This window comes from Pelodiscus sinensis, chromosome 25 (assembly GCF_049634645.1).
Source record: "Pelodiscus sinensis isolate JC-2024 chromosome 25, ASM4963464v1, whole genome shotgun sequence".
Classification (NCBI taxonomy): domain Eukaryota; kingdom Metazoa; phylum Chordata; order Testudines; family Trionychidae; genus Pelodiscus; species Pelodiscus sinensis.
The window spans coordinates 20,027,429-20,038,290 of record NC_134735.1 but is presented as its reverse complement, the minus strand read 5'-3'; the positions used below and the strand labels follow the sequence as shown (position 1 = coordinate 20,038,290).

Genomic DNA, 10,862 nt, shown 5'->3' with positions numbered 1-10,862 from the left:
CTCCCCAGGTTCCCCTGGTGGCTGCTCTGGGCCAAAGCAGGAAAACTCCTCTCCTCTCCCCAGCCCTGGGGCCCTTAAAGGGGTAGACTCTGGCCAGACGGCACTTGCCAGAGCCAGCCCTGCCAGCAGTCTCTGCCCCGAGCCAGCGGCTGCAGGATGAGCCAGGCAGCCAGTGCCAGCGAGCCGTCCCCCCGCCCAGTCCCCCAGCACCCAGGGGCCAGCCAGGGGCCGTAGATGGCGCGCACCCTCCTGGTCTAGTGTGGAGGTCATGGACCTCATTGAGGTTTGGGGGCAGGGCCCCAGCGTCCATGATCTCTGTACTAGGAGGAGGAACGTGGCCGTCTACGGGCGCATAGCGGCCGCCATGGCCCGAAAGGGACACAGGCCACCCAGGAGCAGGCGAATCCTGGTGTTCTGGCTGTGGGGGAAAAAGACAGCCACAAGATGGCGTTTGGAGTCACACGGGCGAGTCGCCTGTCCAAGCGGGACCGAGTCCCTTCCAAAGAGAAACCATGGCAGCCATGCAAGTCCAAGGCTGCACAGGAAACCTCAGGAGCTGCGACTGGGGCTCAGTTCGCGCGGCCACGCTTCCCAGGGGAGGCATGAGACAGGCCCAGAGGTCTGCGCAGCAAACAGGCCCGCAGGAGGGAGGCGGCTAAGAACCCGCGCGGCTCGTGCGTTTCTCCCTCTCAGCTGGCGTAGAGGCGGGAGGGGAACGACACCTGCCCGGCTGGAGCTTTTGCGCTTGGGCTCGGGGCTTAAGCCCCGAGGCCGAGGCCCCTGCGCGGTTGCTGGGAGACGGGCTCCCGTGGCACGGCACGGCCCCTGAACCTTGCCGGCCACAAGGTGACCTCACCGAGGCCGAGAGGGATGGCTTGGAGGTGGCAAAAGGGAGCCCGCTAGCAAGCGCCAGGAGGCCGAGCGTAGCCACGTCCCCGGGTGGGCTCGAACCACCATCCTTTCGGTTAACAGCCAAACGCGCTGACCCATTGCGCCACAGAGACCTAGAAGGGGTTTCAGACACGCTGCCTAGCAGCCTGCTCCTCTGCCTGGCCGTGCCAGTGCAGCCCAGGTGCTAGAGTGGATTGCGGGCAGTCTAGCCCCAAGGGAGCAGAGTGGCGCAGCGGAAGCGTGCTGGGCCCATAACCCATAGGTCGATGGATCGAAACCATCCTCTGCTACGTGTGGGCCGGCCTCTTTTGACTCCGCGCCTTCACTCCAGGCTGCAAGTAGCTAAAGGCCAGGCCAGGCCAGGATGCCGCCTGCGGGGAAGCTCTCGGCAGCCCCCCGCTTCCTGTGTGGGAGGCACGGAGGCCTCCTCTTCTGTCCTCAGGCAACAGGGCTTCCTCCTGCCCTTTTCCCACCCACAAGGGCCGCCGGGACCCGCTCAGGGAGCGCGCCAGGGAGGCTCTCCAGACGCTCGTGGAACAAAGCACTTCTGGACCACGCTACCCAGAGCCTTCATTCAGGCCTAGACAAAACGCCTAGACAGAGAGCTGCCACAGCATCAACACTGGCCTTGCTCTACTACTCCCAGGCACGCCAAACCCCTCACAAAGAGAACTTCTGCCTTCGCCATACTGCTCAACAACAGGACACGCGAGCAATTCCCTCCGACGCGCCGCTTCTCCCGCATCGCCACCACCCACGCTCTTTAGGCACACGCCGGCTGACCAAAACCCATCTCATCCCATCAAAAGCTTCTGCCCAGCCCAAGAGGACCAGCTACGTTCCCGGCTCAATTCATCCCTTACAGTCAGAGCCAAATATCACCAGCTGACGGTCCTTCAGAATCCTCAATGGAAAGGGGGAGAGGGAATTGTGGGAGCACGGGCAGCACTCGCCACGGTCTCGGTTGAGGCTTGCAGCAGTCATGGAAGAGAGAGCTGGCTTCGGTCAAGTCTCGGGAGTACGGCCACGGCTTGGACGGGTCCTTCAGTCCTTGGCTCAGAGCTTCGGTTGGTAGCCCACATCCTCCCGAGGTAAAAAAGCAGGAGGGCTTTCCTTCCAGGGCCTTTTGCATCTTCTGCCGTGGGAGGCGAATCCTGGTGTTCTGGCTGTGGGGGAAAAAGACAGCCACAAGATGGCGTTTGGAGTCACACGGGCGAGTCGCCTGTCCAAGCGGGACCGAGTCCCTCCCAAAGAGAAACCATGGCAGCCATGCAAGTCCAAGGCTGCACAGGAAACCTCAGGAGCTGCGACTGGGGCTCAGTTCGCGCGGCCACGCTTCCCAGGGGAGGCATGAGACAGGCCCAGAGGTCTGCGCAGCAAACAGGCCCGCAGGAGGGAGGCGGCTAAGAACCCGCGCGGCTCGTGCGTTTCTCCCTCTCAGCTGGCGTAGAGGCGGGAGGGGAACGACACCTGCCCGGCTGGAGCTTTTGCGCTTGGGCTCGGGGCTTAAGCCCCGAGGCCGAGGCCCCGGCGCGGTTGCTGGGAGACGGGCTCCTGTGGCACGGCACGGCCCCTGAACCTTGCCGGCCACAAGGTGACCTCACTGAGGCCGAGAGGGATGGCTTGGAGGTGGCAAAAGGGAGCCCGCTAGCAAGCGCCAGGAGGCCGAGCGTAGCCACGTCCCCGGGTGGGCTCGAATCACCATCCTTTCGGTTAACAGCCGAACGCGCTGACCCATTGCGCCACAGAGACCTCGAAGGGCTTTCCGAAACGCTGCCTAGCAGCCTGCTCCTCTGCCTGGCCGTGCCAGTGCAGCCCAGGTGCTAGAGTGGATTGCGGGCAGTCTAGCCCCAAGGGAGCAGAGTGGCGCAGCGGAAGCGTGCTGGGCCCATAACCCAGAGGTCGATGGATCGAAACCATCCTCTGCTACGTGTGGGCCGGCCTCTTTTGACTCCGCGCCTTCACTCCAGGCTGCAAGTAGCTAAAGGCCAGGCCAGGCCAGGATGCCGCCTGCGGGGAAGCTCTCGGCAGCCCCCCGCTTCCTGTGTGGGAGGCACGGAGGCCTCCTCTTCTGTCCTCAGGCAACAGGGCTTCCTCCTGCCCTTTTCCCACCCACAAGGGCCGCCGGGACCCGCTCAGGGAGCGCGCCAGGGAGGCTCTCCAGACGCTCGTGGAACAAAGCACTTCTGGACCACGCTACCCAGAGCCTTCATTCAGGCCTAGACAAAACGCCTAGACAGAGAGCTGCCACAGCATCAACACTGGCCTTGCTCTACTACTCCCAGGCACGCCAAACCCCTCACAAAGAGAACTTCTGCCTTCGCCATACTGCTCAACAACAGGACACGCGAGCAATTCCCTCCGACGCGCCGCTTCTCCCGCATCGCCACCACCCACGCTCTTTAGGCACACGCCGGCTGACCAAAACCCATCTCATCCCATCAAAAGCTTCTGCCCAGCCCAAGAGGACCAGCTACGTTCCCGGCTCAATTCATCCCTTACAGTCAGAGCCAAAAATCACCAGCTGACGGTCCTTCAGAATCCTCAATGGAAAGGGGGAGAGGGAATTGTGGGAGCACGGGCAGCACTCGCCACGGTCTCGGTTGAGGCTTGCAGCAGTCATGGAAGAGAGAGCTGGCTTCGGTCAAGTCTCGGGAGTACGGCCACGGCTTGGACGGGTCCTTCAGTCCTTGGCTCAGAGCTTCGGTTGGTAGCCCACATCCTCCCGAGGTAAAAAAGCAGGAGGGCTTTCCTTCCAGGGCCTTTTGCATCTTCTGCCGTGGGAGGCGAATCCTGGTGTTCTGGCTGTGGGGGAAAAAGACAGCCACAAGATGGCGTTTGGAGTCACACGGGCGAGTCGCCTGTCCAAGCGGGACCGAGTCCCTCCCAAAGAGAAACCATGGCAGCCATGCAAGTCCAAGGCTGCACAGGAAACCTCAGGAGCTGCGACTGGGGCTCAGTTCGCGCGGCCACGCTTCCCAGGGGAGGCATGAGACAGGCCCAGAGGTCTGCGCAGCAAACAGGCCCGCAGGAGGGAGGCGGCTAAGAACCCGCGCGGCTCGTGCGTTTCTCCCTCTCAGCTGGCGTAGAGGCGGGAGGGGAACGACACCTGCCCGGCTGGAGCTTTTGCGCTTGGGCTCGGGGCTTAAGCCCCGAGGCCGAGGCCCCGGCGCGGTTGCTGGGAGACGGGCTCCTGTGGCACGGCACGGCCCCTGAACCTTGCCGGCCACAAGGTGACCTCACCGAGGCCGAGAGGGATGGCTTGGAGGTGGCAAAAGGGAGCCCGCTAGCAAGCGCCAGGAGGCCGAGCGTAGCCACGTCCCCGGGTGGGCTCGAATCACCATCCTTTCGGTTAACAGCAGAACGCGCTGACCCATTGCGCCACAGAGACCTCGAAGGGCTTTCCGAAACGCTGCCTAGCAGCCTGCTCCTCTGCCTGGCCGTGCCAGTGCAGCCCAGGTGCTAGAGTGGATTGCGGGCAGTCTATCCCCAAGGGATCAGAGTGGCGCAGCGGAAGCGTGCTGGGCCCATAACCCAGAGGTCGATGGATCGAAGCCATCCTCTGCTACGTGTGGGCTGGCCTCTTTTGACTCCGCGCCTTCACTCCAGGCTGCAAGTAGCTAAAGGCCAGGCCAGGATGCCGCCTGCGGGGAAGCTCTCGGCAGCCCCCCGCTTCCTGTGTGGGAGGCACGGAGGCCTCCTCTTCTGTCCTCAGGCAACAGGGCTTCCTCCTGCCCTTTTCCCACCCACAAGGGCCGCCGGGACCCGCTCAGGGAGCGCGCCCGGGAGGCTCTCCAGACGCTCGTGGAACAAAGCACTTCTGGACCACGCTACCCAGAGCCTTCATTCAGGCCTAAACAAAACGCCTAGACAAAGAGCTGCCACAGCATCAACACTGGCCTTGCTCTACTACTCCCAGGCACGCCAAACCCCTCACAAAGAGAACTTCTGCCTTCGCCATACTGCTCAACAACAGGACACGCGAGCAATTCCCTCCGACGCGCCGCTTCTCCCGCATCGCCACCACCCACGCTCTTTAGGCACACGCCGGCTGACCAAAACCCATCTCATCCCATCAAAAGCTTCTGCCCAGCCCAAGAGGACCAGCTACGTTCCCGGCTCAATTCATCCCTTACAGTCAGAGCCAAAAATCACCAGCTGACGGTCCTTCAGAATCCTCAATGGAAAGGGGGAGAGGGAATTGTGGGAGCACTCGCCACGTTCTCGGTTGAGGCTTGCAGCAGTCATGGAAGAGAGAGCTGGCTTCGGTCAAGTCTCGGGAGTACGGCCACGGCTTGGACGGGTCCTTCAGTCCTTGGCTCAGAGCTTCGGTTGGTAGCCCACATCCTCCCGAGGTAAAAAAGCAGGAGGGCTTTCCTTCCAGGGCCTTTTGCATCTTCTGCCGTGGGAGGCGAATCCTGGTGTTCTGGCTGTGGGGGAAAAAGACAGCCACAAGATGGCGTTTGGAGTCACACGGGCGAGTCGCCTGTCCAAGCGGGACCGAGTCCCTTCCAAAGAGAAACCATGGCAGCCATGCAAGTCCAAGGCTGCACAGGAAACCTCAGGAGCTGCGACTGGGGCTCAGTTCGCGCGGCCACGCTTCCCAGGGGAGGCATGAGACAGGCCCAGAGGTCTGCGCAGCAAACAGGCCCGCAGGAGGGAGGCGGCTAAGAACCCGCGCGGCTCGTGCGTTTCTCCCTCTCAGCTGGCGTAGAGGCGGGAGGGGAACGACACCTGCCCGGCTGGAGCTTTCGCGCTTGGGCTCGGGGCTTAAGCCCTGAGGCCGAGGCCCCGGCGCGGTTGCTGGGAGACGGGCTCCCGTGGCACGGCACGGCCCCTGAACCTTGCCGGCCACAAGGTGACCTCACCGAGGCCGAGAGGGATGGCTTGGAGGTGGCAAAAGGGAGCCCGCTAGCAAGCGCCAGGAGGCCGAGCGTAGCCACGTCCCTGGGTGGGCTCGAACCACCATCCTTTCGGTTAACAGCCGAACACGCTGACCCATTGCGCCACAGAGACCTCGAAGGGCTTTCCGAAACGCTGCCTAGCAGCCTGCTCCTCTGCCTGGCCGTGCCAGTGCAGCCCAGGTGCTAGAGTGGATTGCGGGCAGTCTACCCCCAAGGGAGCAGAGTGGCGCAGCGGAAGCGTGCTGGGCCCATAACCCAGAGGTCGATGGATCGAAACCATCCTCTGCTACGTGTGGGCCGGCCTCTTTTGACTCCGCGCCTTCACTCCAGGCTGCAAGTAGCTAAAGGCCAGGCCAGGCCAGGATGCCGCCTGCGGGGAAGCTCTCGGCAGCCCCCCGCTTCCTGTGTGGGAGGCACGGAGGCCTCCTCTTCTGTCCTCAGGCAACAGGGCTTCCTCCTGCCCTTTTCCCACCCACAAGGGCCGCCGGGACCCGCTCAGGGAACGCGCCAGGGAGGCTCTCCAGACGCTCGTGGAACAAAGCACTTCTGGACCACGCTACCCAGAGCCTTCATTCAGGCCTAGACAAAACGCCTAGACAAAGAGCTGCCACAGCATCAACACTGGCCTTGCTCTACTACTCCCAGGCACGCCAAACCCCTCACAAAGAGAACTTCTGCCTTTGCCATACTGCTCAACAACAGGACACGCGAGCAATTCCCTCCGACGCGCCGCTTCTCCCGCATCGCCACCACCCACGCTCTTTAGGCACACGCCGGCTGACCAAAACCCATCTCATCCCATCAAAAGCTTCTGCCCAGCCCAAGAGGACCAGCTACGTTCCCGGCTCAATTCATCCCTTACAGTCAGAGCCAAAAATCACCAGCTGACGGTCCTTCAGAATCCTCAATGGAAAGGGGGAGAGGGAATTGTGGGAGCACGGGCAGCACTCGCCACGTTCTCGGTTGAGGCTTGCAGCAGTCATGGAAGAGAGAGCTGGCTTCGGTCAAGTCTCGGGAGTACGGCCACGGCTTGGACGGGTCCTTCAGTCCTTGGCTCAGAGCTTCGGTTGGTAGCCCACATCCTCCCGAGGTAAAAAAGCAGGAGGGCTTTCCTTCCAGGGCCTTTTGTATCTTCTGCCGTGGGAGGCGAATCCTGGTGTTCTGGCTGTGGGGGAAAAAGACAGCCACAAGATGGCGTTTGGAGTCACACGGGCGAGTCGCCTGTCCAAGCGGGACCGAGTCCCTTCCAAAGAGAAACCATGGCAGCCATGCAAGTCCAAGGCTGCACAGGAAACCTCAGGAGCTGCGACTGGGGCTCAGTTCGCGCGGCCACGCTTCCCAGGGGAGGCATGAGACAGGCCCAGAGGTCTGCGCAGCAAACAGGCCCGCAGGAGGGAGGCGGCTAAGAACCCGCGCGGCTCGTGCGTTTCTCCCTCTCAGCTGGCGTAGAGGCGGGAGGGGAACGACACCTGCCCGGCTGGAGCTTTCACGCTTGGGCTCGGGGCTTAAGCCCTGAGGCCGAGGCCCCGGCGCGGTTGCTGGGAGACGGGCTCCCGTGGCACGGCACGGCCCCTGAACCTTGCCGGCCACAAGGTGACCTCACTGAGGCCGAGAGGGATGGCTTGGAGGTGGCAAAAGGGAGCCCGCTAGCAAGCGCCAGGAGGCCAAGCGTAGCCACGTCCCCGGGTGGGCTCGAACCACCATCCTTTCGGTTAACAGCCGAACACGCTGACCCATTGCGCCACAGAGACCTCGAAGGGGTTTCCGAAACGCTGCCTAGCAGCCTGCTCCTCTCCCTGGCGGTGCCAGTGCAGCCCAGGTGCTAGAGTGGATTGCGGGCAATTTAGCCACAAGGGAGCAGAGTGGCGCAGCGGAAGCGTGCTGGGCCCATAACCCAGAGGTCGATGGCTCGAAACCATCCTCTGCTACGTGTGGGCCGGCCTCTTTTGACTCCGCGCCTTCACTCCAGGCTGCAAGTAGCTAAAGGCCAGGCCAGGATGCCGCCTGCGGGGAAGCTCTCGGCAGCCCCCCGCTTCCTGTGTGGGAGGCACGGAGGCCTCCTCTTCTGTCCTCAGGCAACAGGGCTTCCTGCGGCGCCGCCCCTAGTGGCCATGGCGTACGCCTGCCGCAGCTGTTTTACTTTCAGGTGCTCCCACGGCAGAAGATGCAAAAGGCCCTGGAAGGAAAGCCCTCCTGCTTTTTTACCACGGGAGGATGTGGGCTACCAACCGAAGCTCTGAGCCAAGGACTGAAGGACCCGTCCAAGCCGTGGCCGTACTCCCGAGACTTGACCGAAGCCAGCTCTCTCTTCCATGACTGCTGCAAGCCTCAACCGAGAACGTGGCGAGTGCTGCCCGTGCTCCCACAATTCCCTCTCCCCCTTTCCATTGAGGATTCTGAAGGACCGTCAGCTGGTGATTTTTGGCTCTGACTGTAAGGGATGAATTGAGCCGGGAACGTAGCTGGTCCTCTTGGGCTGGGCAGAAGCTTTTGATGGGATGAGATGGGTTTTGGTCAGCCGGGGAAGTTGTTCGAATTAAGTAGTTTGGGGGAGGAGGCGGGAGGGAGACCAGGGACCGCGCACGTGGGCCATGCCTCCCACGGATCACACAGACACCTGTGCACGTGCAAGCACATGCCATGCCACGCTCCAGCTGCGTGACACCCAGGGGCCGTGGCCCAATAGGCACATGCATGTCTGAAGAGACCTGACATGCTCCTGACCCTGGGGCGGTACCACAACTTCACGAGTTTTGCTTACAACACACCTGTTGATACAACCTAGAATCATATTTGCTTTTTTTGCAACAGCATCACACTGTTGACTCATATTCAACTTGTGGTCCACTGTGACCCCTAGATCTCTTTCCACCATGCTCCTTCCTAGACAGTCGCATCCCATCTTGTATGTATGGAACTGATTGTTCCTTCCTAAGTGGAGCACTTTCCATTTCTCTTTATTAAACCGCATCCTGTTTACCTCTGACCATTTCCCTAACTTGCTAAGGTCATTTTGAATTATGTCCCTCTCCTCCAAAGAAGTTGCAACCCCACCCAGTTTGGTATCATCTGCACTTTCACTTTATTACCTTCCAAGTGTTTGCATATGATTTCCTTAATTACCTGCTCCATTATCTTCCCTGGGACAGACGTTAAACTGACCGGTCTGTAGTTTCCTGGGTTGTTCTTATTCCCCTTTTTATAGATGGGCACATTATTTGCCCTTTTCCAGTCTTCTGGAATCTCCCCTGTCTGCCATGATTTTTCAAAAATCATAGCTAAAGGCTCAGATAGCTCCTCTATCAGCTCCTTGAGTATCCTGGGATGCATTTCATCAGGAGCTGGTGACTTGCTGACATCTAACTTTCCTAAGTGATTTTTAACTTGTTCTTTGTGTATCCTATCTTCTAAACTTACCCTCTCTCTGCTTGTATTCACTACGTTAGGCACACCTCCAGACTTCTCGGTGAAGACCGAAACAAAGAAGTCATTGAGCATCTCTGCCATTTCCAAGTTTCCTGTTACTGCTTCTCCCTCCTCACTAAGCAGTGGGCCTACCCTGTCCTTGGTCTTCCTCTTGCTTTTAATGTATTTGTAAAAGGTCTTCTTGTTTCCCTTTATGCCTGTAGCTAGTTTGATCTCATTTTGTGCCTTTGCCTTTCTAATCTTGCCCCTGCATTCCCGTGTTGCTTGCCTATATTCATCCTTTGTTAGTTGTCCTAGTTTCCATTTTTTATACGACTCCTTTTTTATTTTGAGATCATGCAAGATCTCCTTGTTAAGCCAAGCTGGTCTTTTGCCATATTTTCTATCTTTCCTACACAGCGGAATTGTTTGCTTTTGGGCCCTTAACAACGTCCCTTTGAAATACTTCCAACTCTCCTCAGTTGTTTTTCCCTTCAGTCTTGCTTCCCATGGGACCTTACCTACAAGTTCTCTGAACTTATCAAAATCTGTCTTCCTGAAATCCATTAGCTCAATTGTGCTGGTCTCCCTTCTACCTTTCCTTAAGATCATGAACTCTATTATTTCATGATCACTGTCCCCTATACTGTCTTCCACTTTCAAGTTCTCAACTAGTTGCTCCCTATTTCTTAAAACCAAATCCAGAACAGCTTCTCCTCTGGTAGCTTTTTCAACCTTCTGAAACAGAAAGTTGTCTCCAATGCAGTCCAGAAACTTCTTGGATAGCCTGCGCCCCGCTGTGTTAGTTTCCCAACATATGTCTGGATAGTTGAAGTCCCCCATCACCACCAAATCTTGGGCTTTGGCTAGTTTTGTTAATTGTTTAAAAAAGGCCTCATCCACCTCTTCCACCTGGCTAGGTGGCCTGTAGTAGACTCCTAGCATGATATCACCCTCGTTTTTTACCCCTTTTAGCTTCACCCAGAGACTGTCTACACAGCTATCTCCTACGTTCATCTCCACTTCAGTCCAAGTGTGTACATTTTTAATATACAAGGCAACCCCTCCTCCCTTTTTTCCCTGTCTGTCCTTCCTGAGCAAGCCGTACCCTTCCATACCAACATTCCAATCGTGCGTCCCATCCCACCAGGTTTCTGTAATACCAATGATATCAAAGTTGTATTTATTGGTTAGCAATTCCAGTTCTTCCTGCTTATTACCCATACTTCTTGGATTTGTATATAGGCATCTAAGATACTGATTTGATCTTGCCTCCCTGTTGTGCCCTGACCCTCCTTGCTCCTTCCCATTATAGGCCGTAATCCCCCCCATTTCCAACCCATCTCTCAGTCCCGCACATTCAGCACTTACCTGTGGGCTTTGCTCACCTGTCCCCGTCGAACCTAGTTTAAAGCCCTCCTCACAAGGTTAGCCGGCCTGTGTCCAAACTGAATGACAGGAAATTACCTGTGAGAAATTTGAATGTGTGGAATCCAGGGAGCTCAGGGCTGGGGTGTGTGGGTGTGGGGAGCTCAGGTTAGGGGGATGCAGTGTGAGGATGTGGGGGAGCTCAGGGCAGGGGGGTGGGAAGTCTGTAGATGTGGGGGAGCTCAGAGCAGTGGGATGGGGAATGTGGGAGTATGGGGAGGTCAGGGCGGGGGA

General features: G+C 58.8%; 3 non-coding genes across 3 annotated transcripts; all 3 read right to left on the bottom strand.

Annotated features, from left to right (window-relative positions):
* Positions 1-930: 930 nt before the first annotated feature.
* On the bottom strand, positions 931-1,004 carry TRNAN-GUU (transfer RNA asparagine (anticodon GUU)). The gene has a single exon. It is a non-coding gene; the product is annotated as a tRNA-Asn (tRNA).
* A 4,829-nt stretch (positions 1,005-5,833) lies between these two features.
* TRNAN-GUU (transfer RNA asparagine (anticodon GUU)) lies at positions 5,834-5,907 on the bottom strand. Its single transcript has one exon. It is a non-coding gene; the product is annotated as a tRNA-Asn (tRNA).
* A 1,565-nt stretch (positions 5,908-7,472) lies between these two features.
* Positions 7,473-7,546, bottom strand: TRNAN-GUU (transfer RNA asparagine (anticodon GUU)). Its single transcript has one exon. It is a non-coding gene; the product is annotated as a tRNA-Asn (tRNA).
* Between the last annotated feature and the right edge of the window lie 3,316 nt (positions 7,547-10,862).